The sequence below is a fragment of the Canis lupus genome, chromosome 23, assembly GCF_048164855.1.
Source record: "Canis lupus baileyi chromosome 23, mCanLup2.hap1, whole genome shotgun sequence".
In the NCBI taxonomy this organism is placed as follows: domain Eukaryota; kingdom Metazoa; phylum Chordata; class Mammalia; order Carnivora; family Canidae; genus Canis; species Canis lupus.
Genome location: NC_132860.1, coordinates 4,836,123 through 4,852,813, shown reverse-complemented (window position 1 = coordinate 4,852,813; position 16,691 = coordinate 4,836,123). Strand labels below are relative to the sequence as shown.

Sequence of the window (16,691 nt, the reverse complement as noted above, 5' to 3'; positions counted from 1 at the left end):
CACTCCTCTGCCCCTCAACGTGTTCCGATAGAGTTCCTACAGCTCTCGCTGAGTCTCCTCTTTCAACTTCTCTGTGTCCTAAATCGAGAACTCCCTGTCAATCAGTACCGCCTCCTAAAAGTCACACTCAATGTTGAAGTTAGAGGCAGTGAGGGACAGACATGAGTCTCAGTCTGTCCGTATGTGTTCCAATTTGATTTCGTAGATTTTGGTTTGCTCTTGGGGACTCTGCCTTTTGCTTCTGGTTTTCTGACTGATTGTCAGCCCCAGTGTCTTGTGATTTTAGGCTCGCCCTCAGCTGCAGAAGTAGTAGCCTTCCATAGATTGCTTTGCCAGCTTCCATAGTTGTGAAAGATTTAATGCCTAAAGCAACTCCATATTCTACATCACTTGACTGACTTTGCTTCCTTGATTGGATGTTAATTAAGACACTAATTAACCTTTAAAGCCTAATAGGCCCCTCAAATGTAGCATATACTCAATTGACTTCCTAATTCCTTCTAGACAGACTTATCCTCACAGTCTCATCCTACAGTTAATGGCAACTTATCCTTTCTGTTGTTCAGCCGAGAATCATGGAGCCATCTTTTTTGATGTTTCTCTTTTATATACACCACATAGTCTCTCTGGACATTCTGTTAGTTTTACCCTTAAAATATATCTAGTATGCAGCCTTTTCTTTTTTCTTCCTTTCTATGGCACTCCACTGGTGGCCTAAGCCACCATCATGTCCTGCTTGGATTAGGTAAATTCCTCCATAGGAAGGGAGTTAGATGAAAGAGAAAGAGCCTTGAATTTTTTTGAGGTGAAGCAATGGAGAGATATCAGTGGAAGCAAACTGAAAAGGAAGAGTTGGAAAGACAGGAAGAAATTCACTGAGGATGGGAACCTAAAAAAAAAAAAAAAAATCACATGAAACAAACAAAAACGTGATTCAAGGGAAATAAAGGTGTCATTTGTCATTTGTCATTTCTCCCCAGGACCGATGAATTAACTTTATTGGGAAAGTGGGCTGTAGTGTTTCATCAAGGTTGCTTACCAGGACATAATAAAGAATATATGCCAGGCCTGTACTAAAGTTAGGCAATGATAGAGTTTTATGAAATATATTTCTCACGTGATTTTATTAGGATGGATTACAAGGTATTTGATGTAAAAATCAAATTTTATACACTAAGCATTTTTGCCCGTATCTCTATGAATATTTTATTGATATCAAACGTCACCTTGAGGGTGTTATTTATTGAGACCACAGATCCATGGAAAAGCTCACAAAGAATTAAGGGGGTGGGGGGAGTGCTTGTCTTAAAAAAGCCATCTTCAATTCCCCTTCTTCTCCTGAGCTTCGTTTACTAGCAAATAAAGACTCCAACAACTGAAGCCACATGAACTATCAATAACCATTTGGCAGTTGCTCTTACATAATGAGCTGATTCCAGGGACTGAGCTTCTATTTCTGGCTCTCCAGATGAGTCACCTCACCTCTCTTCACCCTTAAAGATAGGGATAAATTGTTCCTAGGATTGTTCCTTGGCACACCTCATGGAGATATGTGAGGATTGGTGAGATCGCATCTGCAGAGCTGTTTGAATGTCACATACACAAAAAGTGAAATTGGATTCTTGCAGATTTCCATGGATGAGGGATGAAGGGAGATTTTTCTTTTTGGGGGGGTGGTAAGGGACTGTAGATAGGAACTAAATGTTATGGTTTTGCCCAACCAAAGCATTAAGGAAAATGGCATGTATTCTCAAAGAAATTTCTAGTGAATGAGTGACGCTTTTGCTAGCACATGCATGTCCTAAAGATGCACGTGAAGTCCTCAACTGTCGAAGACCTGATGCCTTGGCTTCTTGGAAAATGACTCTCATTCTTTTGTCATGGTTTGTGGTATATGTGCCATCCAAGGAAGATGGCCATTCAAAGCCTTTCCTTTTCTCCTCTCCACATTCACTCCCTCGCTCCAAATCTTATCCTCTCTTTCTCCTCAGCTAATTACCTGTTACCACACTGAGACTAGTTTATTTGCCATTATTGGCATTGCCAATTATTGCCATTGCCATTATTCTCTCATGTTGACTATTGGAGTCATCTTCCAAACTAGAGTCTTACATCTCTCTATTCCGTCCTCAATATGCATGGCATACATCATCCTCCTTGCTTGGTGTCTGTTCCTTCCATTCAGTCCTGTGCCCACCATTCCCCAAATAGAGTCTTTACTCTAGACATACTGAGGTACTCGATACTATTTTGCATGTCTGGCTTTTGAAAATTTATTACTTGAAACACCTCTCCTCCTTTCTCTGGCGGGGACTATAGTAGAGAGGAGAAAAGGCTTTGTGTGGTATGCAAATCCAACTTCCCCGCTACATGACCTCGGCCAAAATTCTGAACTACTCTTGTGCCTCAGTTTGTCACCTGCAAAGTTGAGATAATAATAGTGTCTACCTCATGGATTGTCGTGATGACTAAGTGAGATAATTAATCTTAGTAAAGCACATAATGCAATGCCTAACATGTGACAAGCAATGGGTAATTTTAGTTACTATTGTAATATTTTGGCCAATTCCAATGTTTACATTATGTAAGTCAAAATTTGCTTATTCCTTTTTTGTGTAAAATTCCCTACTACATTCATCCCCCCTAGCTTCAGGAAAACAGATTATTCCCTCTTTTTCCTTTAATAAAACTAATGATTGAAACTGTTTATGTACCTGCCTTATTCCCTGGACTGCACAAACATTTATTTCTTCAACCTTGTTTATTGGTATAGATCCCGACACATAAGAAGCACTTCATAAATATATATTGAAAGGTTGAGTGACAAGTAAGATCAAATGGTTTCTATCATAAAAAGCCCAGAGACATAAGGAAAGAGTCTCCATTTTTCCTGGAGTGTATGTGGTCCTCAAAGGCTTCATGGAAGAACTAGACTTCTTTCTGATACATATGAATATTCTCCTTTCCTGTGTTCTGAAATGAATTTTCTACAGAGAACAAATCTTTTCCTTTGAGTTTCCTTTGAGTTTACCTCTAGAGAAAGTCCTCCTATACTTTTAACTGATTTCCTCATTGACCCACAGAGCTCAAATGGTTTGTCAACACAAAGTCCCAGGTGGCTTGTCATATTGCATCTTAGCGTGCTCAAGAGGATTGATTCTAGTATGTTAGAAATTTCTCAATATTAAATGATCAATATGAGAGCAAGTTGATTATTATTTGTAAACTGCATTTCCTGAACCAATATTGGTTCCTTAGCTTGGGCATGGGAGATAGAATTATTGTTACTTAAAAATGTAGTTTTACGGGCACCCCGGGTGGCTCAGAGGTTTAGCGCCGGCTTCAGCCCAGGGCGTGATCCTGGAGACCCGGGATAGAGTCCCACATTGGGCTCCCTGCGTGGGGCCTGCTTCTCCCTCTGCCTGTGTCTCTGCTTCTCTCTCTCTCTCTCTCTCTCTCTGTCATGAATAAATGAATAAAATCTTTTAAAATTAAATTTTAATTTCCACTTTTAAATTTAAAGTGGTAATATGTTCAGTTCTCCATAATTAAGCCCCCTCACGCAAAGTTCCTTATAAATGGCATATCAGTGAATCCATAATTTCATGTCTATAATTTAATAACATGCTAAATTGTTGCAGATATAAGTAAAAGAACTACAAATCAACCATCTATCTATTTTAATTATTACAGTCAGTATTGTTTTTACTGTTAGAAGAGATATTTTGTATACTGACTTTGATGCATGCTTAAATCACTTGAAAAAAAAAATCTCAGATGATAAGGAAAAAGTATTAATCAGAAGTTTAGCTTTAGGCATTTTGAAGAATAGTGAATTAGATTTCCTAATACATTCATGCTTGCCTTTAGTAAAAAGTTTTAAAAATCCATCAGTAATAAGTTTTGTTTGATTCAATAATGTAACTCTCCAAGTCACTGGGGACATAGAAAGAAGAGTTGACAGTAGACTGCCTCTAGAAGATTCTTTCTTCTTTTTCATCAGCCTTTAGCAGCTTAAAGCAGCAACATTTCTCTTAAAGTAAGGACAAATGAGATTATTTTCATCCTTCAGACTTCTCAACCTCTACTTAGTTCAATGAAACATCCTCCTGAATGGCTAATATGTTTCTTTATCCTATCATGCACTTTCAAGTGTGTGATGCTCTATATATTATTAATACAGCTTGTCAAAATGTCCTTTATGAAAACAGGGTAGTGGTTCTCAGTTTCCATCCCAGAGGAGTAACAATTAGAGCCACAGGATAAGGTCCAGATGTACTTAAATTTTTGATGTCTAAATTCAATATAATGGATTATGCGCCACATGGGAATGCTAAAGTCTCTACCCAGGAGTGAGGATGGCTTGTATTGGTGCATTTCTCTTATCTCCTCTTTTCTCTTTTATAAACAAATTGATGGCTTTTATGAGCTCAACACTTCCATTTACAAATATGGTGGTTAGACCATGTTAGCTCTAAAATCTTATTTTTTTCAGCTTTAACATTTCATATTTCTCTAATAGTAATATCAGTTAAGGTTAATAAGATTAATATCAGATTAGTTAATATCTAATCTAAAAGTTTAGATTCTGTGAATGGTAGGATTAAGTGGAAAGGAGTGTTTTCAGGCTCTTTAGAGCATGATTAAGAATATGTAAAATACTCTAGTCATGCTAACCCAGGACAAAGACTCAAATAAAATTTAGTGACACTAAAGTATTTCTATTTTTTACACTGAAAAAACTGTCTTGATCTCATTTTACACCATAAGTTATAGATATATTTATACATACATGCATATGCTAAAATATTTCCATAAAATATATGGCAATATGAAAAACATCTTGCCCCAAACAAAGATTGATATTTTGCAATTGATGCTATGAAATCAAATATCTGAGAGTTTGTACCATCGTTTGGCTATTTGGTACGCCCTGTATTAATTGCTCCAAAAACCTTAGTTATCTCCCTTCATCCTCATGATAATCACTCAATTGAGGTACTATTGCTATCTCCCCTTTGCAAGCAATGGGTGATGCACAGGATATATAGATGATAGTTTCTATAGTAAAGTGTATGTTTAAAACATTTTTAAGTGTTTGATAGCAATAGCATTAATATTCCAATTAAAACTAAGAAAGAAAGAATCAGTTGATTTTTAACATCCTATTACATGCTTTAGACATAAGCCCTGAATTTAGGGATCCCTGGGTGGCGCAGCGGTTTGGCGCCTGCCTTTGGCCCAGGACGCGATCCTGGAGACCCGGGATCGAATCCCACGTCGGGCTCCCGGTGCATGGAGCCTGCTTCTCCCTCTGCTTGTGTCTCTGCCTCTCTCTCTCTCTCTCTCTGACTATCATAAATAAATAAAAATAAAAAAAAAAAAGCCCTGAATTTAGAGGTTGAATTTAGAAATACAAATTTTTGAAAAATCACTTGAGAACAATATAGCACAATGGTTATGTCCTATAAGTCAGACATCTGGATTCACATTCCATCATTCATAAACCTGGTAAGTAAAAACACTCCCCTGATTATCATTTTTATCATCTATAAAACAAGAATAAAATTATTCTAATTTTATGTATTTTGTTGTGAGCAATAAATGAATGTTGTTAATAATGACAAACTTTATCTAGAGAGAATTACGCTTTCTCTCAAGTGAAATGAGTCAGAGGAAGATAAATGTTATATGTATTTCACACATATGTGGAATTTAAGAAATAGATGAGCAAAGGGGAAAGAAAAAGAGAGGCAAACTAAGAAACAGATCCTTAACTCCAGAGAATAAACAGGTGATACTAGAAGAGACATGAGCGGGGTGGGGGATGGGCCAAATAGGTGATGGGGAGTAAGGAGTGCACTTGTTTTGATGAGCACTGGGCATTGAATGGGAGTGCTGTATTGTACACCTGAAACTATTTTTATTTTTATTTATTTATTTTTTTAAAGTGAAACTATTTTAAAATTGTATGTTAAGTAACTGGAATTTAAATAAAAACTTTATAAAATCTACAGATGCCCCAAAGTTCAGTAATTAAGAAGAGAGAGGATCTTTAAATATTTGGATTTCAGATTCCAACTCTGCCACTTGTACCTAACTAGGGATGTCATATACAGGCAATAATATAACTAATTTACAAATGAGGATCAGTCTTCTGTTAAACAACCCAGTGAAAATTATGCAATTTATAAATGCAGATTTGGAATCTGAAATCCAAATTTCAAAAGATCATTCTGTCTTCAAAGCCCAGGTACTTTCCAGTGAAACTGCAAAGATCAGGAATACAGAGTTTTGAAGAACAAAGTCAGTTCCCCCAAATCACTGAGGATATTGTGAGAATTTACTCTGCTATAAAGGCCATGAAGTGAGAGAGATTGGTACCCTCTCAGGGCACCAGGAGCACAGGATGCAGATCTGTCTTCAGTGAAGATAAGAAGTGGCAGTTTTGTCCAACTGTGGAGTGAAATACAGTTAAAAAAAATCACTGTTCAGGAAATGGGATTAGCAAGTGCATCACAATTCCTTGTACTTCTTATTTTTCCTCTTCCAAGTGGCGGCCTGTCATACACTGTAATATTTTCATGTATCATGGACACATCTTCCAACAAATTTTTGCAAATGTGAAGATAATAAGATTTACTAGTGTGTGTGTGTGTTTTTTCCCCCTACTGGCAGATTACATATGCTTACTGAATTAGCGCTTTAGAAAAATGGCAGGCATGGGCCACATTATGCTCAAATGAAGAGCCTTAATCATTTAAGGCACTAGGCTAAAAAATTCCCCAAGCTCTTTGAGTGGCAGAAACTTGTTTTTTTTTTTTTTTAAACAGCTTTAGTTCCATTTCTCTAAATATATTGAAAAATAGAATTAGCTGTCAGTGGGAAAATTTTCAAAAAATCTCTACAGACGGATGCCAAGATGGATGATGTGTCTTACAGGTGGATGATGATCAGCTTCTTTGCATCAGGAAGACAGACAACAAAAGTGATTGCATCTTTAGGGAAATTCAGACAAAACACTTTTCTTTGCCTTTACGAGAATGATTAATTTATTAGCCAAGCTGAAAATATTGGACGCATTTTGTTTTTATACCATAGCTAAAAAAATGTTTTGTTTTGTTAGCAATTGGCATATTCCTTAAAAGTTAACCTATCAAATACACTTCTGTCTTTAATAAGTAGTAAGTCTAAAGGTGGGAGGTGGAGCCTAAGTGCAACTACAGCTATTGTAGGATTTTACTCTAAATTATTCATGTTAAAAATATATTTTTACCTTTAATGGAGAGATAAAACTTGGGCCTTTAAATATTCAGTTTCTTCAAAACGGAGCCCAAAGTTTGCAGAAATTATATAGAAAATATAGGGAAAGTTTTACTTTGTCATTTATTTTGTTCACTCAAAAAATATTTATTGTGACCTGACCACATGTCATAGTCTGTGTTAGGCAATAAACATCACATCTACCTATCCTTATGGTTTCAACTTAAACATCACTTTCACAGAGAAGCCGTCCTTGACCCCTGTATGTGGCTTGACTTCTGTAATATATTTTCAGATGTCCGTTAATACTCAAGTATATAAGTTATCATTATTGCTCATGTAATGTTCATCTTCCCCAATTGTCTGTAAGTTTATAGAGGTATATTATTTTAACGATTTTGCTTTTTTTATTTTTTATTTTTTTTATTTTAACGATTTTAACTCCAGTGCTCACAGTAAGAGCTTCGTATTTTTGAAATACATTGAAAATGCATACATACACACTGTGCAAATGGGAAATAATATTAGTCTTAACACCATTTTATTAAAAAAAGTATGGTGGACATAAATGGCAGGTAAAATCTGGGTATCTGGGAATGTCAAAAAGACTTCATGGGCGAAGTGACTCTGTTGTGGTAATATTTGTTTATTTCTGGGTAGAAAAGATGAGGTGGATATGACAGGACATGAAAGGAAGTCAACTAACATAGTATATTTGGGTAACTACAAACTGGGGCAGAGAAAGTGAAGTGCAGAGTGCCCGGAAATGACCAGACAAGTGATAGGGTCCAGCTTTTATAAAGCTGGACCACCTAAGGGATTTCCAGGTGGGGTATGTGTGTGTGTGTGTGTGTGTGTGTGTGTGTGTCACATATTCTTTTGGCTTTAATAACAGGTATCCTAGAAGTGGGAAGTGGACCATAAATATATAGATATGTTTTTGATAGGAAGACCTTGAGGAGGTAAGTGGGAAAATTCTAGGATTCAATTTTTGTCTCAGGAAAAAAACACTCCTATAGAGAATTATAGCAGAATAACTACTTCCGTCTTCAAATTTCCAAACATATATACCTGGATTATACGGAGGGTTTAGTCACTTATGTATCTCTGTTGGCATATATGCCCAGAAACTCCTGTGGGAATATCTATTTATAATAATGCCTGAAGTTTAAAATGTTTCTGTTTTAGAGTTTTTATGGAAGTTTTTGTTTGTATTTTTTCTAGAATGCTTTGTCAATTCACCATTTTGAATTACTTTTTACATTTTACATCTTAGAGACCTTAAAACATTTATGGTATATAGTGTGATTCTGTTAATCAAATTCAAATTACCCACATGGAAGCTATATTTTCCCTTCTCACATTAATCAGAGGGGTGTTTTTTTTTTTTTGTTCCCCCTCACAATGACTTACGAGGGAATGGTTACTTTTTTAGTATACAAAAAGTTACGCTGTACAGTTGTTTAACACATGGATGTTTCTATGGTAATTTTTTCACAAAGCAGCTTTTTTTTTTTTACTCTGAGACAAAATATGAGCAAAAGATATACGGTATAGAAAATGAGAGTGACAACTCCTTACTTCCTTTGATGAGTGTTAAATTAAAATTATACATCCCTTTTATCGAGTAGACAGGAAGACCACGTAACGTAGTCATGGTAGCTGAGAATCAGATTGGAAGTAATTCCCTCATTTAACATTTATTATTTGATAAATACAAGGAAAATAACAGTTCGTGCCTTCCAGGAACTTTCAGCCTAGTAAGACAAAGCAGAGAAACCTATTAAGATGGAAACTGTTGTAATAAGTGAATGCACACAGTGGCAAGAGAAGGACATTTTACCTGTGGACTTTAGAGAAAGTTTCATCTGGAAAGTGGCTTTAGAAGTATGTCATGGGCATTCACAGGAGTTTATTAGGCAGAGCCTGAAAGGAAATAGCAGAAAATAGCACGTCAGACACCATGGATCAGTAGAAATACATGTTAGGTTCAATGACACATAGGGTGTATTTGTGCATATGTGTGTTGGCAAAAGGGGACAAGTTCAAGGAGTCCCAGGAAAAGAATAAGACATGATCATAAAAAAGTATTTCAGAGCCAGAGGTGATACAAAGCCACCTCAGACTAGATTTTTTTTCTAGGAAGGGTAATCTCATACCCATGTGCAGGAGTATACTAGGTGGAAAGGAAACTAGGAATGAGTCCTGACTAAAAATGAAATTTAGGGAATTGGCATTGGGATCAGTGAAAAATATAAGGCTTTAAAAATCATTCCCAAGATGACTTTGATGGCTGATTGGATAAGATAATGTGGGAAAATATGGAAACCAGAACAATCTAGAGTTCAAACAATTGGATTGTGTCCTAATCCAACACCAAGGGACAGATATTAAAATGAGCAAATCTGATGTTGTGAAAGTTGTCTTTTTCAGATCCCAGAATCGATCCTATGACAGAGGGAATTTTTGAAATTCAGCAATTAGGGTTAACTTCAGCAGAAGGTTTAACCTGGGCGACAGATGTGGACAATCAGATTTGTGTCCCACTTTGTAAAATAACAAATCCAGACCATAGATGGCCTAGAAATACCTCAAAAACAACATTGTAGGAAGGATGATTCATAAAAACAGTAACAACAAAAAAACACAAAACACCGTCTCTTTTATCAGGAAAAGACGGTTTCAAAAATCAGAAAAATTTAAAAAGTAACTAAAACACAACACACAGATTGTTTTGTAAAATCACCTTCTCTTGTGAGGCAGAGGATTAGCTACTGATTGTTTGGCTAATTCATTGTCCTGTTGCATTAATTAGCATTTTTTAGGTGATGAGTGGCAGCCACTAATGTACACATTATCAACACTAAGCAAGTCCCTGGAACAGTGCATTTTCAATAACTACCTGAAGAGTGAATGAGTGTGTGCACAAATGAGTGTGTTAGTCTAGTTCTCCGGATGCTATCTGCATCAATACCATTTTCAGTTCTAAACGCCGATTCCTTATCAAAGTACTATTAACTGCTTTATCAACTCCATGTCCATTTTAGTTGACATTAAGCTTGGATCTTACCTCTTCTCCCACTTGTTATCAATAATTCTATATTGTTTTTCCAGTTTAACCTGACTGGTTGGTGCCTTCCATCTACTACTGGCCTTCTTTGGGGGAAAAAAATACAAAACAAAACAAACAAACCAAAAAAAAAGCCAATTTTCAGTGCGGTCTTAAAGCTTTCAAGACTAGCTCCTTACACATTTTCAGTTTGTCTTTTTTTATAAGCTACATATAAGGGTTATAAGCATATTTTCAGGTTCCTTGAAAGGACAGTATGGAAATAGTTGCTTTAAAAAACTGATGGTAAAAAAATAAATAAATAAAAATAAAAAACTGATGGTAACTACAGGTGGGTTGCAGAGAAGTGTAGCTGACTGCAGACTTTCTAAACAATTTTCACCACATGGCATATTAAAAATAATGGCATTAATACTAGCAATGTATTTGAATAATTATGACTTAATAGGGATCCCTGGATGGCGCACCGGTTTGGCGCCTGCCTTTGGCCCAGGGCGCAATCCTGGAGACCCGGGATCGAATCCCACGTCGGGCTCCCGGTGCATGGGGCCTGCTTCTCCCTCTGCCTGTGTCTCTGCCTCTCTCTCTCTCTGTGACTATAATAAATAAATAAATAAATAAATAAATAAATAAATAAATAAATTATAAAAAAAATTATGACTTAATATTATTAGCAAAGTAGAATATAAATTCTGGGGTCACTTCTATTTACATCTTGGTTTACATCTCGTAAATTTTTGTATGGCTCTTGACAGGTTACTTAATATGTCACAGCTGTTTTTTTTTTTTTTTTCTTTGAATAATTGCAATAGGACATGTCCTTTATAGGGTTGTTAGGAGGATTGAAAGCAAAGGCATTGTGTAGACTGCCTCACACAACATGGAATGGAGCAGACCCTCAGTAGATAGTATTGCCCTATTGAAAGATTATTTCCTCTACTACAGAAATCTGAAGTCAAATCATGGTTTTCTTTCTTTTTTATTTCTTTCATCTGGTAGTATTTATCAATGGCCTCTGTTTGCCTCCTGTCCTAATTTGAATGGGGTCTAAGGAGTTTTTGTCAGTGTTTTCAGCCTTCTAAATACCATATCTGCCACACATTTGTATGTGATTCTTACTTAGGTTTCCATCTGGTATATTTTTGCTTGTATCCTTTATGATATATTCTCATTACAGGAAAGAATGTGTATTTGTGTGCATGTCTATGTATATTAGGTGAAAAGCTTTCTCTTTTTTTCCTCTATTGTTGAAACAGCTTTGTTGGGGTATAATTGATATACAAATAATTGCTCATACATAATTTATACAATTTGATTAAGCTGTTTCCACAGTCAAAGTAACGGACACATCCATCACCTTTCAAAGTTTCCCTGTGACCTCCCCCTTTTTAAATAAGAACATTTAACGTGATATGTACCCTCTGAAGTTATCAAATACAGTATACAATATCATTGACTGTAAGCACTACACCAAACAGCAAAGACTTGATTCATTGTGTGTATTTTAAACTTTATCCCTACCCACTGATCAACAGCTCCTCATTTCTCCCTCCATCCCCCGAGCCCCTCGTAAGCACTGTTCTAGTCTCTGCTTCTGTGAATTTAACTACATTAGATCCATCATACATGTGGAATCATCTAGTATTTGTCTTTCTCTGACTGGCTTATTTCACTCTTCATAATTCTCCTAAGGTTCATCCATGTCCTTTGCTGTGAAGAAGTTACAGTAACTAAAATGAAATAGAGAGTACAGAGTGAAGGCCACACACAATTAATTGATGTTCAACAAGGGATGGGAAAAAGATAGTCCCTTCAACAAATAATGTTGGGAAGACTAGATATCCACATGCAAAAGATAAAAGTAGATCCCTAGCTACACCTTACACAAGAACAAAACTCAAAAAGGATGAAAGATTTAAATGTTGAGACATGGACATATAGAAGTCCTAAAAGAAATCATGGGGAAAACTTCTTGGCATTGGTCTTGACGATGATTTCTTGCATATGACATGGAAAGCATAAGCAACAATATACAAGTGGGACTACATCAAAAGTAAAAGGCTTTCTTTAAATGACACTTATTATCCTCAAAAGTATGAGTTTTAGGTATTATTAACAGAGTATATCTTTACATGTTTCTCATTCTTTATGTTGGTTATTACTCTCTTAGGATTCTAAGTCCCACCAAGTGGCTGATTGTAGCCTTCTCTTCACTACTCTTATTCGGTGGATGACACTTTTTGTCAAGGGCCTTAGCATATCTACCTCCCTGACCCATTTCCTAGTGATGGATTTAAATCTGAGATGGTACATCTCCATATTTCTGTTTGTTCATTTTGAGAAATTAATTGGTAATGATTAAAAAATGAATTCTGTATTTAAGTGAATGGGGTTTTCAGTAGCTTTAATGATTGTTGGTATGTCCTTAATTATTATTTTCCTGTGTGTTAGCTTTCAAATTAATGTTATAAAATCCTTCTATTCATCTTCTTTACGTGAAGGAAACTTGAAATATTTGTCATTAGTTGTACAGATTTTTTTTTAATTTTTTTAAAATTTTTATTTATTTATGATAGTCACAGAGAGAGAAAGAGAGAGAGGCAGAGACATAGGCAGAGGGAGAAGCAGGCTCCATGCACCTGAAGCCCGATGTGGGATTCGATCCCGGGTCTCCAGGATCACGCCCTGGGCCAAAGGCAGGCGCTAAACCGCTGCGCCACCCAGGGATCCCAGTTGTACAGATATAATCACAAAGATAATTATTCAGCAAGTATTTTTTATATATCTTTGAGTACATGTCAAGAGCTCTTCTAAAGTTAGAAAACCAGTGAAGAACAAGGCATTTACAGTATCCTTATTACTTTGGGGCTTATGTAGGGGCATAGATTTCAGGTAGAGATAAATGCAATGAAGTTAATACAGCCAGGTGATATGGTACAGGATGATCAGTGGGACCAGTTGTCATAGTAGGTTTCTTTATACCACAACATTTTAGCCTAATTCTAAATAATGAGAAGGAAGCAACTAAATGAAAATTTGGGTGGGGCATGGCTGTTTTCAGGAAGAATTGAAAGCAAATTTAAGGACACTGGAATTACAACATTCATAGTGTGTTTTAGAAATACTTGCATAAAGAGTAGTTGACCAAAAGGTAGTTTGAAGACAATGAGATCAGAGAGGTGGGAAGATTTGCATCATACAAGGCCTTACAGGCCATAGGAAAAAACTAACCATTTTGCCTTATGTCAAGTATAAAATGAAATATTAGAGAATTTTAAGCAGTCTTGTAATATAACCAGATATGGATTAACAAAGTGATTATACCAAGGTGTGAAGAAGAATTTATCATTGATAGGTTGCAGAAGCAATAGGTGCAATAGGTCCAATTTGGTGACCTCTGCAATATTCCAGGTGAGGAGGTTCAGCAACATAGGCTATGTTAGCAACAGTGAGGATGGAGAGAATTGACTGAGAAAGACTAGAGAAAGACTCTGTAGTAGTTAATGAAGGTACAGGGGGATGTTTATGTAGAGATGTAAATCAATGGTTTATCCTAAGTTTTGGGGCTGAGCAAATGAATGGTACTACTTACTATGATAGAGAAGATGTGTAATATTTGAGAAAGTCCCCTAGAACACAACTAGGAAGATCTAAGTTATGGTTACTTTTTTCTTAAAAAACAAAAACAAAAACAAAAACAAAAAAAAAAACCACTCTGCTAAGAAAGAAGTCACAAAATCACACTGATCTTAGTTTAATCATGTGAATTTATTTAGTTAGTTGTAGAGTCTGCTTCCAACTCTAAAGTCTTATAGTATGATAAAAATTGAATAAATTACAAACTTCTATACCTCTCTCCTTTAAAAGCTCTAAGTATATTTTTATGTAATTATCTGATTCTTATAAATTTTTGAAAATGCTATTTATGTTCTTCCAATATATGAGGTTTGTACTTTCAAAAATATTATCGTGTATTCTTACACAGTGCCATAATTAACAACAAATCATTTTCAATTATTAGTTATAATACTAACAAAAGAAATTATACTGTGTTTTACATTTCATGCCAAAATGAAAATTCTGCTCATTATATATTATTTTTTGGTTAATGAAAATACGGTCTTTATATTTCATGTCTGTTTATTCAGTTGAAACAGTGTTAAGTTTGATACTTGAAGACACACAAGTGGATTCATGGATTCACACAAACACATAGAGTTCAAGGCAGAAAATTTTATCTGGAAGGGTTAGTCTAAGATATCATATAGTTTTTTTTTCATACCTTCTAATGTGGGTTCTAACTTTTAAAAAATTATAAGGAAATGTTTCTATTAAGTATTTTGATTACATGAGTCATGGTATTAGAAAAGTTTATATTCCCTTTACATCTTCACCCCATTAAGGGCAACAGCTTAGTGGGACCATTTGTATTATAGCTTCCTTAAGATCATCCTGATATTTTCATCAGTTCCCCCACATTGATAGCCCAGTCACTTTGGACTATACTACATTTCCCTCTCTTCCCCATCCTCCCCTCTCCTGATACTCTCTTCATGTTTCCTCACTCTGTCAGTCAGAAGACTGGCCTGGTCTTATTGAATCCCCCCCCCCTCCCTTCTAAGAGGCTCGACACTGTCCTTGGTACTGAAATGTCTGTCAGCCATCAAAATGATTTCACTAAAGCATAAGGAGGATCTGAAGACAAAACAAAAACAAAAACAAAAACATAAAACAAAACAAAAAAAGAGTCTTTTATTTTCTCAAAGAATAAACAGATTATTTAGGAAAAACTATAAATTTTCTTCAGATGAGGCTGGACTCCATCCTCACGAGTTTTAGAAAGTGATAATGTTTCCCTATTTACTTATTCCACAGTAGCCCCATAAGCTAGCCCCTAATTTCTCTCCCTCTTCAATGGGATCAATACTATGGAAGATTCCTACACACTTTGGAGCAAATTCCACTTTCATTATTTGTTAGAAAAATACTTTACAGCTTCACTATAAATGAATTACATTTTACAAATCACAGTAACAGTCGGCTTAGGGACTGATTTAGGATTTTTTTCTTATCTGTCTTATCTCATCTTGGCTTGTGTTACTAAGCTCTCAAGCCTGATGCTCAGTAATTATATTCTTATAGTTATTGAATGAGGTTGTAGTAGTTATGTCCCTTTGAGACTGGGGGATGACTTAAAGGAAGAGGAAAACCAAATTGACTGTTGGGATATTGTGCTATTCCTCTGCTGTCAAAAGTCATAAAGAAGACACACACTGTGATATATAGAGACTTCCTCTATTAGAGTTATAAATTCACAGCACACTAGAAAACTTTTGTCCTGGCAGAGTATTAAACTTTTTTTTTTCCCCCATTTTCCGTACTCTTCCAAACAGTGTTAACATCATCTTCAACATATGGGTGATGTCTTGGCAGAAACTTTAGTAATAGGACAAGACAAATCAATTTGCCACTGCAGTATTCGCTGTCTTATTCCTAATACCTACTTGACCAGAAACCAAAGGGTCTGGAGTTTCCCTGAAGATATCTCTGCAGTGACCAGATATAATCCCTAAATCATTGAATAGTAAACAATATTTTAATGCACTAACAGAAAGATCTTTTCCGAGCAGGTAACATTGTTTAGTATAAGATTTAAGGCAAAGGAAGATAGCCTTACTTTAGGAAGAACTATCAAAAACTGAAATATCCCAACTCCTGGGCCACGCAGACTTCTGATATTGATGCTTAAGTGAGTAATTCATAGTATATAACTCAGCAAATTAAAAATATCTTGGCATAAAAGGATGTCAAAATCACATGGAATCCTTCTGATAAAAATTACAATAGCACTGGTTTTTCAATTAGAAGACTGATAAAAAAATCCATAACAAGAATACAATTATGCAAAAGAAACACACAGGTGAGTTTCATCACTTTCGAAAACAAATGGTGTGGAATATTGGGTGCTTAATTTATTAGTCCATGTGGTATAGCATATTCAAGTCAGGAACCTTGGATTTGTATTATTTAAACAGCAGAGAGTATGAATTTGCTAGGAACTATAGTTTCTCATCAAAGCAGAGTGAGTCAGAACGCACAAGTTATAATGAAAGGAACAAGTAGAATTGTGTCCTCTTGAGGTCTGAGAGAACTTAGATAGTCTTAGAAAAATTATTTATAAACAGACTAAACAGCCACTGGGAAAGCTTAGTAAACATTATTTGTATAGTATTTATTTATTGCCAACAGTGATGAGGGCCAATTTCTTGCCTTCATGGTACTTACATCCTGGCAGTAGAATCAGATCTGAAATGAATAAGGTCACAGCATGTTGTTCTTGAGGAACAGCACATTCAAA

The 16,691-nt window shown here is 35.7% G+C and overlaps 1 protein-coding gene and 1 long non-coding RNA gene across 3 annotated transcripts in view; both read left to right on the top strand.

The window, feature by feature from the left end:
• LUZP2 (leucine zipper protein 2) overlaps positions 1-16,691 on the top strand; it is a 458,806-nt gene that overhangs the window by 255,005 nt on the left and 187,110 nt on the right. The window lies entirely within an intron of this gene.
• Positions 1-16,691, top strand: part of LOC140614653 (uncharacterized) — a 49,742-nt gene that overhangs the window by 29,032 nt on the left and 4,019 nt on the right. Inside the window, exon 2 of the long non-coding RNA XR_012015450.1 lies at positions 8,159-8,225. This is a non-coding gene — a long non-coding RNA (uncharacterized lncRNA). The remainder of the gene's footprint in view (positions 1-8,158; positions 8,226-16,691) is intronic.